The sequence below is a fragment of the Lathyrus oleraceus genome, chromosome 7, assembly GCF_024323335.1.
Source record: "Lathyrus oleraceus cultivar Zhongwan6 chromosome 7, CAAS_Psat_ZW6_1.0, whole genome shotgun sequence".
Classification (NCBI taxonomy): domain Eukaryota; kingdom Viridiplantae; phylum Streptophyta; class Magnoliopsida; order Fabales; family Fabaceae; genus Lathyrus; species Lathyrus oleraceus.
The window spans coordinates 240,093,409-240,106,469 of record NC_066585.1 but is presented as its reverse complement, the minus strand read 5'-3'; positions in this window follow the sequence as shown (position 1 = coordinate 240,106,469).

The following is a 13,061-nucleotide window of genomic DNA, read 5'->3' as shown; positions in this document are numbered from 1 at the left end:
TGTGTTATTTTCATTAATTCATATTAAATTTAATATTGATCCAAAAAATATGAGAGTTTCACCAAAATAAATTTAAATAAATTCCTCTTTCATTTTATGAATTAAAATTATTTTTTGGATCGTTATTAATATTTTTCATGATTTAATTCATTTTATGAAAATTTTTAATTGTTTAAAAATACTTTTAAGTTTCCAAAAATTATGAAATTTTTTCTCGAAGGTCCTTTGACCTATGATAAATCTCATGGCCATTTCTTTGGTGTTTTTACGAGGTTTTAGGAAATTGACGAACCATAATTTAATTTAATGTATATTTTTATTATTGTTAATTGTTTAAATGCCAAATTATTTGTGTAGAGCCATTTTAATTGACTTGTTGAGTTTGGCTTGTGTTGTTGAGCCTTGGTCAAGGTTGATTTGACTTTGTTAGGTTAAGATCATTGGATTTAGGGGATTGATGGGATGTATATTCCATCTCCCAAACTGAATGAGTGATCTTAATTTGGTAAAAGTCTTCCTTTGACCTATTTGTGTTGAATCCATTCCTCTTCCTTCTTCATCTCATTTCCCTTCTTTATTCATTCATGTCAGCGACCATTGATATCTTTATATCCTAAAGCTAGTTGATTGCAAAATCAAAATGAGCATGGATGAGATTAGGTCCACCTCTTTGCATATTCTTTTTGTGTGTGGTATGTTTCATGAGCATAGTTCATTATACTATGTCTCTAACATGCATTAACACCAAAATTCTATTGCCCGACCTCAAATAGTTGTGACTTCTACATAAGTCCAATTACGATTGCTTAACATATCGTTAAATTTGTGACACAAAAGGCATAGCATTCTAGTTAGTGAGATTGTAAGGCTCCCTCTTTCATGGCATTGTGTGGAAACTTGGCCTTTTTTCCTTCCTTTGGAAGATGTCTTGGTTCAAGGATACATGCTTGTGATAAGTGGGTTGAGTGTTCTCCAAAGAATGACTTAAACAAAACAAAGCAAAAGCAATACTAACTTTTAATCAACTAACAACTAACATTTAATTCCAAGTCATTTACTTTTATGAACTTTAACTTTTAAAGTTATAATTCATTTGTCATTATTCATACCATTAAATTTGTTTACTTTAATGCTATTTTCCCTTTGCCCACTTGGGCCATATTTTGTGATATATTGTGTTTGTGTATACTTGTTTGTTTGTTTGGTCTTTTGACCTTAATATACATAATAAGAATAAAAACCCTAAAAAAACATCTTGTGTGGACTGTTGGTTTGATCTGAGACTATTGGACTTAGAGTTTAGGCAACATTCCCTATGCAAAGGACTTGGCCAACACCAACTTTCATGAAACCAAGTGCTTGTGAAGTGAACATTCATCTAATACAATATTGAAGATCCATTTGGGTTCATCTGCAACATGATCATTGTGAAGATGTTATTTTGAATTTGTGTCTCATGCCATCTTTGAAGTCATCTAATACATGGGGAATTTTGAAGAAGATCATGGAGTTGCTAAGCTTGGATGTGGCTATCTTTATTTGATGCCTTGCTATTCATCTTGCTATTTGTGTATTGATTATTGCTTGATTCTAAAGTCCAAGGGAAATTTGGGTTTCTATATGACATTCTTGTCTATTGGATTGGAGCCCATTGGTCAGACCTTTTCAACTCTCAACTTTTAAAGTGTATGCTTAGGATTAGTCTCTTCATCTCCTCCCCATTTCTTTAATTTCAAAATCTCTCCCCCTTTTTAAAAATCTTATTTGCTTGTGTTTGTTTTCTAAACTTTGACCATATTGCAAATTAGAAACTTTGGCCTTATGCCATTGCATTTTCAAGCTCATTTTCTTAAACAAATTTGTAAATAAACTTAACTATAATTGACTTAAAATTTTCAAAAGACAAAAAGAACCAAGACCCATTCAAACCATTTTTTAGGCACTTGTGCCTTTTATAAACTTAAATTTTTGTTAAAAGCAATGCACTCATTTTTTATGTTGGTACGTAGGCACAAGTCTGAACGTCTTGTCAAACACAAAAATATAATTAATGAACTCTTTCTCATCCCTCTATTCTATTTTATTGCAAACATCATTTGTACAGAAACACATATGCACACAAAAAAGGGCTCCCTAGGAGTACCTAGGACACTTTGGGTGCTAACACATTCCCTTTGTGTAACCAACCCCCTTACCTGTAATCTCTGGCATTTTATTAGTTTTGATTTGAAAAATTCTTATCTTTTGGGTTTTGTTCTTACTTTTCGCTTTTCCCTTGGAAACAATAAAAGTGCGGTGGCGACTCTGGTTTTATTGATGTCTAGCTTACCCATAGGTTGATGGTCATGAATTTAACGCTACACAACTTACTAGAGAGCAATGACTACTCTTTTTCATGATATGATGCATAAAGAGATCGAAGTCTATGTTGATGATATAATTTCCAAATCCATTGATGAAGAGGAACATGTTGAGCATTTGTTAAAGTTATTCCAGCGTTTGAGAAAGTACAAACTCCGCTTGAATCCCAATAAGTGTACATTTGGTGTTCGTTCTGGTAAGTTGTTGGGCTTTATTGTCAACGAGAAGGGTATTGAAGTTGATCCTGCCAAGGTCAAAGCAATACAAGAGATGTCTGTGCCCAAAACGGAGAAACAAGCCAGAGGTTTTCTCAGCCGCTTGAATTATATCTCGAGATTCATTTCACACATGACTGCCACATGTGCACCTATATTCAAGATTCTTCAGAAAGATCAGTCTTGTGATTGGACCGAAGACTTCCAGAAAGCTTTTGACAGTATCAAAGAGTATTTGCTTGAACCTTTGATTTTGTCTCCGCCTGTTGAAAGAAGATTGTTGATCATGTATTTGACTGTGCTTGATGAGAGTATGGGTTGTGTTCTGGGTCAGCAAGACGAAGCTGGAAAGAAAGAGTATGTTATTTACTACCTTAGTAAGAAATTCACCGATTGTGAGACTCGGTATTCTATGCTTGAGAAGACTTGTTACGCATTGGCTTAGGCTGCTAAGCGTCTGCGTCAATATATGTTGAATCATACCACTTGGTTGATTTCCAAAATGGATCCAATTAAGTATATTTTTGAGAAGCCTGCTTTAACTGGGAGGATTTCCCGTTGGCAGATGTTATTATCCGAGTATGATATTGAATACTGGTTGTCGCATTACGCGAAAAACCGGCGGGAAACGAAAACAACAGAGCCGCCACCGTGCGTTATTTATCCCAAAAGAGGGAAAGGAAACGCTCGAAGTAAACCTGGAAAAGACATGGTCTCGCGACCAGAGAGAGATGGGATCGGGAGTCGGTTATACGAAGGGAAGGTATTAGCACCCCTACGCATCCGTCGTACTCGACGGGATCCACGCACAAAAGGAAGGAATAAGGTTGCTAAAACTGCTCAATCATCAAACACAGGCTGAAAGAGACACAGAAAACAAAAAAAACTAACTCGGCAGGATATCGCATCCTGGGCCTACGTAGTTTGTCAAACACAGACATCAGAGTCGACGTAGTTCGGACAGGGGAAACGTGCTCGCTAGGATGTCGCATCCTATGCATACGTATCTTCTCGGACTAAAGAAGAATCAGAGCACTCGTAGCTCGGCTAACGCACGCCAAACAAAACCACACAGGAAACCGACTGCCAATCGCTGGACTTACGTTAGACTCCACACAAACAGGCAAACATGGAGGTCGAATGTCAATCGATGGACTTACATCATACTCCGAACCAACAAACACACACAGGAAACCAACTGCCAATCGCTGGACTTATGTCAGACTCCAAACAAAACAAACCAGACACAGGAAACCAACTGCCAATCGTTGGACTTATGTCAGTCTCCAAACACACACAAAGGGGTTACAAAGAAAAAAAGGCGTCCGGAGAGATCAGCTCATCTCCTGCCTACGTACCTCATCTGGTATGAGGATCAGGGTGACGTAGTTCCCCTACGCAGGGACAAAGGACTAGCCTAACCAGATAACAAAGGGAGACACAACTAGGGAGATTACGACTCGAGCCTAGATGTTATCATACATATCATCCCTAAGTTAAGGTTGCTATCTAACTTGCACAGGGAGCAAGCTATCCTAAACAGCACAAACAGACAAAGCACACAATCACAAATAGCGCACACTATATACAAACAAAGTGGGCTCATACAAGGGTTAAGCTTTAGTCAAGGGGTCATGTCAACCTCGACAAACAAGCCACTGTATCAGGGTGATGTTAGCTCTTAACCCTAACATTGAGAGTTAGGGTGAAGCAGATGAAATAGGAAGTGAGGGGTGTGCCTCACAGCTCTTATCCCTGGCCTGGGAGAGCTTTTAGACAGATGAAAGTGTGGGTTCAGAAAGTGGGAACCCTTCTACACTTATGACTGACTCCACATAGATCTTGGGTTAAGATCCACAAGGCATCAACATGCGATGTGAGCCAAGGGATGACACACTGAATAGCAGGAGATGGACTACACATCTCTTGTGTCTGCCAATGCCTCTTCACTTAGGAGGTCTTTGATATGTACAGGGGACAAAGATAAACAAACACAAGCATTGCCTCTTAAGGAGGACTTCAGACAGGTGCCTGGCCAAATAACAGGCCAGGTCTTCCAGACTACATGGAGTTAGAGACATTATACCTCAATGCTCAAGCTATCAAGCAAAGCAAAAGCAAGTTCACAATAAACTATAGCAACTAAGGTACCTGAAAACAATCCAACATAATCAGTACACAACTCAAACAAAAGTCAAACAGACAGATTAGAAGTCAACAGTTAACAAGCAATGCATCAAGCAAAGCACAAGCTCAACTCAAAGGAGCTAATCCACCTACAAAACAACTTAATGTTAATCAACATCAATCCAATATCAATCCAAATGAGCAAATGAATCAAACTCCTCAAGGCCATATGCTTCTTGTCCTGAAAACACAACTCAAACATAAGCACTAACCACTAGGACATGGCCTAGGGTCAAAGAGGGAGAAATAATTTAAAACAGAACATGAAAATTGGCAAGAATCAAGTTAAACCAATTAAGAACAATATCCAAGTGGTCTCATATTCATATCATCAACCAATTTCATTTCACAAGGCATTTAGTGCAAAGCATGCAAATTGAAAGCTCATAGAACCAAACAGAATGAATCAATCCACATCAACTCAAAAACAAATCAATAAATCCCAAGAAAAATCATGGCTAAACAGAATACATCACATGATCATCATACCAAAATTCAAGTCATTTGGACAAGTGGAAGCATGTCAAATAAATTCCCTAAGGCAAGGCAAGGAAAAACAACCACCAAGGAAGCACAATTTCATACATCAACTTCACACAAGCATAAAACAAAATCCAAACATGAAAAATGCATCCAATCAAAGCCACAACAAACTTCAAAGTGTCTAGAATACATGTGTAAAATTTCAGGTTCATATGAAACACAACCAGCATTTCACAAATCATCTAAATTCATCACTCTCAAAAAGTCCACAAATGGTCAAACAGAAAAGAAATTCTCAAACAAATTGTAAATGCACTCAAAAATTCTTCAAAAATTCACACTCAAACTTAGCATCCAGAAGTATCATCATGCAAAAAATCACATCAATTGACATTTGTTTGGCATGGTAAATAAAATCAGCAAATTGGACAAGAAATGGTCTGACACACATTGTCACACCTCCAATGATCAGCTCATATCTCAACAACCAAGCATGCTAAAAATACAAACTCAAAGCCAAAAGATCAATTAAAGTGTCTAGATTAGGCATGTAAATTTTCAGTTCCATTGGATTAAGCATCATTATTTCATAATGAAAATGGCAAGACATGTCAAGGAAATACACACATGAGCAATCCCTAAGCCAAAACAAATTCCATCCAGGCACAAATCATGGAAAAATATTCATTAAATTCTAGACATCATGAGGAACATCATGGAAAAAACCTCACATTATTTGGACAATCCATCACGAAGTTATGAATTTTTGAATGAAGAGAAAAAATGAAAAATCACATGATGAAGTAACATGAACATGGATGATGAATGAAATAAAATGCCAAACATCAAATTGGATAATGCTGGAGTGGGGAATCGATGGATGTACGGATTCAAAACCTGGCGCGTTTATAAGTGAAACGCGTCGTTTCACTAATACAGGTGGCACGGTGAATCAACCTGAACCAATCATCACGCCACATAGGATCTCATGCAACCAATGCCAGGCAATAAACATTCAGGCTCATGCAAACAGCGCGCAAATGGATCAAATCACATTCTGGAAAAAAAAGTTAGGGTTCTTCATCAGCTTCATACGTTCTTCATCATCAAGAACACTTTGTCACGGAAATCAACAAACAGCATACCATTGTGTTCATCTTCTAATGCACATTACTAATCTAACATTAATTAAGCCTAATTCTCACTATCAAGCACGGATCGAGCAGAATAAGATTCACACAACAAACTTAAAATCAGCATAATTCACTCAATTCTTGATGAAAATACACGATACAAAGCTCAGCATACTCCACATGGAAAGATCTATCGAAAGCACATCAACATTTCAAGAATTATAGAATTCGAGATCTGACCTCTATGAAGATGCAGAGCTGGATTTGTGCAATTCAGGCTTTGTAATGTTGAAACAGATGATCTACAACTCTTAAATGGATGAATGTATGAAGATCCAATGCTCAGTCTTGCTTGATCTTGCTCAAATCAACAGCTGCCATGGATGATGCTAGCTTTAACAGTTCTTGATTCAGCTTCGAAATGATGATTCCTTGCTTGCAGAAGATCCAATAGCACTTGTGGATGATGAATCAATGAAGAACAATGCCAAGTTTGTGCAAAATTTGGATGAAAAATTGAGAGAAAAAGTTTGTGAAATTTTGCAATTTTATCTAGATCTGATTAGAATGAAATGTTAATTGTGGATTCTGTTAGGATTAGAGCTATATACCATCTGTTAATGATCTTTGCTAATCAAGATTAAGCCAAGCCAAAGAGATTAATGAAATGCAAGTGTTATGCAAATTTGCCATTCACCCCTCATGTGCATGGAATGATTGCTACGGTGCACGGTTTATGACTTAATTCACCTCAAAATATCAATTGGAGCCAAATGCAAGTGATATTATGTGTGGAAATGCTTAAATTTGGAATTGGACTTTTTCCCTCCAAAATTCAAATGAAAATCAAATGAAAAATGCAATATTTTTGTGATGAGAATTGATGAAATGTAATGCATGATTTGGATAGAGCATATCACAACAAGAATGTTGCAAAAAACCCCACTTCAATTGGCCTTATGATGTGAAAGTTATCCCCTTTTGAACTTCAAATTTGCTTGACCAAGATTGATCCATAATTTCTCAACCACACATGGGAAATGGATGTTATTGGACTTTTTGGAAAGGTGAGAACAATATCTTCAACTTTCATGTTGGACAAAATTTCATTTGAAGCTTCCTTGGACATGTAATCTTGAGGAGAAGACCTTTCCATTTTTGGCAATTTGAGATTACAAGTCACTTACTATTTTTGGAAACTTTTCATCTGACCTCAAATTCTTCATTGTTGATGTTTGCAATTCAAATGAGACTTGTATGGACATGAATGAGGCCTCTTTAACCATCTCCCGCCTTCAAATCCATGATTGCATTGACTGTTGACTTTGGTTGACTTTCTAGGGTTTCAGATGAATTGCAGCTTGACTGTTGAGCTTTGATCATCCAATCTTTGGCCAAACCACCTCAAAATGATCCCTAGGTCACATGAACACAATGAAGCAACCCTAGGTCTTTGCTTCAATAGGAAATGCACTTGCTTGCTTGCACAACTGGATCTCCTGACCAGTCTTGACTGATGACTTGCACTTGAGCAAAGGACAATGCAATGCTATGCAATGGACAATGTTAATGTTAATGACCTAAAATGAAAATGTATGTACAAAATGGGAGGTGCAAATTTGAGGTGCTACACCGATCTTAGAAAGCAATCAAAGGTAGTGTCTTGGCTGACCATTTGGCTCCCCAACCAATTGACGATTACCAGTCAGTGCAGTATGATTTTCCTGATGAACAGATGTTATACTTGAAGATGAAAGATTGTGATGAACCATTGCTCGAATAAGGGCCAGAACCTAGTTCCTGTTGAGGCATGGTATTTGATGGAGTTGTTAATCAGTATGGTAATGGCATTGGGGTAGTGATTATTACTCCTCAAGGCACGCATTTTCCGTTTACAGCTAGATTGACTTTCAAATGTATGAATAATATGGCTTAGTATGAAGCTTGCATTATGGGGCTTGAAGAGGCCATTGATCTCAGAATCAAGTACTTAGACGTCTATGGAGATTCAACTTTGGTTGTGAATCAAATGAAAGGTGAATGGGAGACGAATCAACCCGGTTTGATACCGTATAGATATTATGCGAGGAGGATTTCAACTTTCTTTACAAAGGTTGAATTTCATCATATCCCTCGAGATGAAAACCGGATGGCAAATGCTCTTGCAACTTTGGCTTCAATGATTGTGGTGAAATTTTGGAATGAAATTTCCAATCTGACTGTGATGCGTCTTGATAGGCCAGCTCATATGTTTGCTATTGAAGAGGTCAAAAATGAAAATCCGTGGTATTATGATATCAAGTGTTTTCTCCAAAGTCATAATTACCCGCCTGGGGCATCTTTGAAAGATAAGAAGACTTTGAGAGGATTAGCTAGCAATTTCTATCTGAATGGTGATGTGCTTTACAAGACAAACTTCGATATGGTTCTGCTCAGATGTGTGGATAGACACGAAGCAGACCTATTGATGACTGAAGTCCATGAAGGTTCCTTTGGTACTCATTCCAATGGACATGCAAAGGCAAAGAAGATGTTGCGAGCAGGTTACTATTGGCTGACAATGGAATCTGACTATTGCAAGTTTGTGAAGAAATGACATAACTGCTAAATATATGCAGATAAGATTCACGTTCCTTCGACACTATTGAACTCCATTTCCTCCCCATGGCCCTTCTCCATGTGGGGAATCGATATGATTGGCATGATTGAGCCCAAAGCGTTGAATGAACATCGTTTCATTTTGGCGGCAATTGACTACTTCACAAAGTAGGTTAAAGCGACATCGTATGTGAATGTAACCAAGCAAGTTGTTGTGAGGTTTATCAAGAATCAAATCATATGCCGTTATGGTGTGCCAAGTAAGATCATTACTGATAATGGTTCGAACTTGAATAACAATATGGTAAAGGCTCTTTGCAAAGACTTCAAGATTACACATCATAATTCTTCTCGCTACAGACCTAAGATGAATGGGGTTGTTGAAGCTGCAAACAAGAACATTAAGAATATCATCCAGAAGATGGTTGTAACGTACAAGGATTGGCATGAGATGCTCCTATTTGCTTTGCATGGGTATCGAACATCCATCCGCACTTCAATAGGGGAAACCCCTTTCTCACTTTTTTATGGCATGGAAGATGTGCTCCCAGTAGAGGTTGAGATCCCATCATTGCGTGTCTTGATGGAAGCCAAGTTGACCGAGGATGAATGGTGTCAGACCATATTTGATCAGCTGAATTTGATTGAAGAGAAGAGGTTGACTGCAATGCGTCATGGTCAATTGTACCAGTAGAGAATGAAGAAAGCTTTTGATAAGAAGGTTAGACCTCGTGTGTTTAGAAAATGTGACCTTGTGCTCAAGAAGATTCTATCTTTCAAACCAGATTCTAGGGGAAAATTGACTCCTAATTATGAAGGCCCATATGTTATCAAGAGAGCCTTTTCAGGCGATGCTTTGATTCTTACAACTATGGATGGTGAAGAGCTCACTCTTCCTGTGAACGCAGATGCAATCAAGAAATACTTCTCCTAAAAAGAAAAGAACAACTCGCTAAGTTGAAAACCTGAAAGGGCGACTTAGGAAAAAATGAGCGTCTCGGTGGATTGAACCCGAAAAGGCGATCCAGGCAAAAGTTAGACACATAAAACAGAAAGAGTTATCCCGATAAATTGAGTACCCCACCCTGGGGGAAATTTATGCAAAAATTAGGGATTTATGGCAAGTAACTACATCCTGCTGATCTTCAATTTTGAAGACTTGTCTTGAGCACATGTCAAATTTTGGTTCATTATCTCTAGCAGTCGCCAAAAGCACAGTGGATATCAAGAGTTGGTAGAAGGATTAGAGATCATTGTATTCAATGTAGCCCTTTTCCATGTATATTACCATTTTTCAACTTTTATACAAATCTATGGAGTCTTGTCATTTACAGACTACCATTCTATTAAACAAAGTTGAGCTTTTGTCCAATTGTTTCTACTCTTCTTAAATTCAGCCAAATAGATTTAAATTTTATTTTGATCATTTTTTAAATTAAAAATTTTAAAACAAAAATCATGTTTTCTTAAATATATAAAAGCATTTATTTTAAGCAATCGATTTCATTCAAGAGGAATATCAACATCGGTTTGAAAGCAGTAATCCCTAAATTTGGAGCATCATTAGTTCTCCCTAAGCAGTCGGCGTGATCCCTGTTTCATCCCCAACATCTTTTTAGTATCCGATGTTTGTTGGTTTCCCCAACCGAGTTCATCGTCATCCCCAGCTGTGTTTGTTGTCCTCCCTCGGTTTGTAGGCATTTTATTGCAGCAAGTTGCTTAGTTTCAGCAGAATTTTGTTCCCCCATAAGTCGCCATCAGATTCGCCCCCAGTCAAAGTTTCTGAGAAGCTATTTGTGTTCATCCCCTGCAGGGTTGTCTCCCATGTGATATGGTGTTGACCTAAAATTCCCTACAGAGTTGATAACACTTTCCTCAGTGGATCCTCTTCTTTCTTCCCCAGCCAGGGCCACGCCTTTGAGGTGTTCGATCTCTTCTCTAGCAGTTATTTCCCTCTTGTATGGAGTGGCCGAGAATTGTATCGATGATTCAAATCAGCGACAGTTGTATCCTTTGTGATCGTTTTGTCAGCATGATCATCAGATATACATATACACATACATATAGATATGCACCATATAACTTCATTATTGCATTATTACACTGTGTGATTCATTGTTATTTTGACTCTCTACCACAGTGGTACTTTATCCCCATGCAGATTCAGTGTGTCTGTCCTTCTTTAATTGTAGAGTGTCAGCCCCTTAAGCAGAAAGACTTTAACCTTTCTTCAATTCCCCACTGAGTTATTTCCTCGTGGATGATTATTATTTCAGTTTCCTCCCCAGTTGATTACCTGGATGGAACCATTCCCCTTGAGTTATATCCTCATTGGGTTGAGTCTTGATTGGCCGTTTCTTTCTAGATCTTCCTTAGATATATGCCTTTGGTCCTCTAAGAGTCTATTACCCAGTAACTGGTAATATTCTTCTTAGTTTGCAATTTGTTACCTCTGTCCAATACCCGGCAAGAGTAACCCATTTTCTCCCCAACGAATTCATTTTTTACGTTTCCTAGGAAGTATATCCTTTATATGTTCATCCTAACCGATGATGAATATTTTCTTCCCCTGCTTTGAGTCTATTCTTGATATGTTCATTTTAACCAGTGATGGGTATTCTCTTTCTTTGGTATTCTACCTAGTAAAAAGGTAGTTGTAATCCCTATTTTTTATTTCCCCAGAGTGTCAATCCTTGATATGTTTATCTTAATCGGTGACGGGTTTCCTTATCTTTGCGGTCTTTTGCCCAATAATCGGTAGTTGTAAATCCTGCTTTTCTCCCATTTGCAGAGTTTTTCCTTGATATGTTCATCTTAACCGGTGACAGATATTCTATTTCCAGTATTCTATCTAGTAATTGATAGATGTAATTCTTATTCCTCCCTTCAGAGTCTATCCTTGATATGTTCATCCTAACCGATGACAGATATTCTCTTTCTGGTATTATATCCAGCATTCGATAGATATAATTCCTACTTTGTTCAGGCGGTTTATCCTTGATATGTTCATCCTAACCGATGACGGATATCCTTATTAAACATCCCCAAACAAGTTTATCCTTGATATATTCATCTTAACCGATGACGGATTTTCTTTCCTTTGAGTTTATCCTTGATATGTTCACTTTAACCGGTGACGAATATTCTCTCTCTTTGGTCTTCAGCCAAGTAACTGGTAGTTGTAAATCCTATTTTGGCTTTTCCCAGCAGTTTTATTCTTACCTAGTAACCGGTAAAGAATACGCCTCCTGGATGCCCTCAGCGAGTCATCCTTGATATGTTTACCATAACTGGTAACGGATGTTCTCCCTATCAGATTTTGTTATCTCCTTACCCAGTAACTGGTAATGGATAATATACTTTTGTTACTCCTGTGTCGAAGATCATTTCTTCCCCAATTGAGTGTGAATGCGCATTTCCTTACTGAAATCGCCATTTTCCTGCTTGGCTCGAGTATTTCAGCTTTTGCTCTGATCTACCTGTTTTCCCCTACATATGTCCTTCTGTTTCCTGGCTAAGTCTTTCCATTGATTTATTTTTCATGGAATCCCTCGTAGTCCCCCATCAGTTTTTTAAGTCGTGGCCTGGCTTACGCGCAACCCTTTTATCCCCTCAGAGTCTCTGTCTCCCTAATGAGTTTTCCTCATGGAATGCATTGTGCTCCTGCGGATCCTCAGTCTCTCCGGATTCTTTTCCTTTATGGAAACATTTCCCCAGATAGATTTATTTTAACATTCATATCATATGCATCATGAGGTCTCTTATGGACCAAAATTTGTTTATATATGTTGTTATTTAAGCCCATTCTACTGAGTCGATGCGAATATTTTAACCTTCATCTCCTTAGTTAGAACGTCCTTAAATAGGGGTAGCTGTAAAACCCCAATTTTGACCCTAAGATCCCTCATGCTATCTCATCATATGCATTAGCATTGGGATCACACATTGGCATCCTCCTTGCCCCTCATCCATTGGGTTTCCATTGGGAGAGATCACCAAGCATCATGTGATTGTATCATACTTTGTATTTTTATCATTTTACTAACCAAAATACCAAAAATATGTCTTTGTATAAACTAACTCT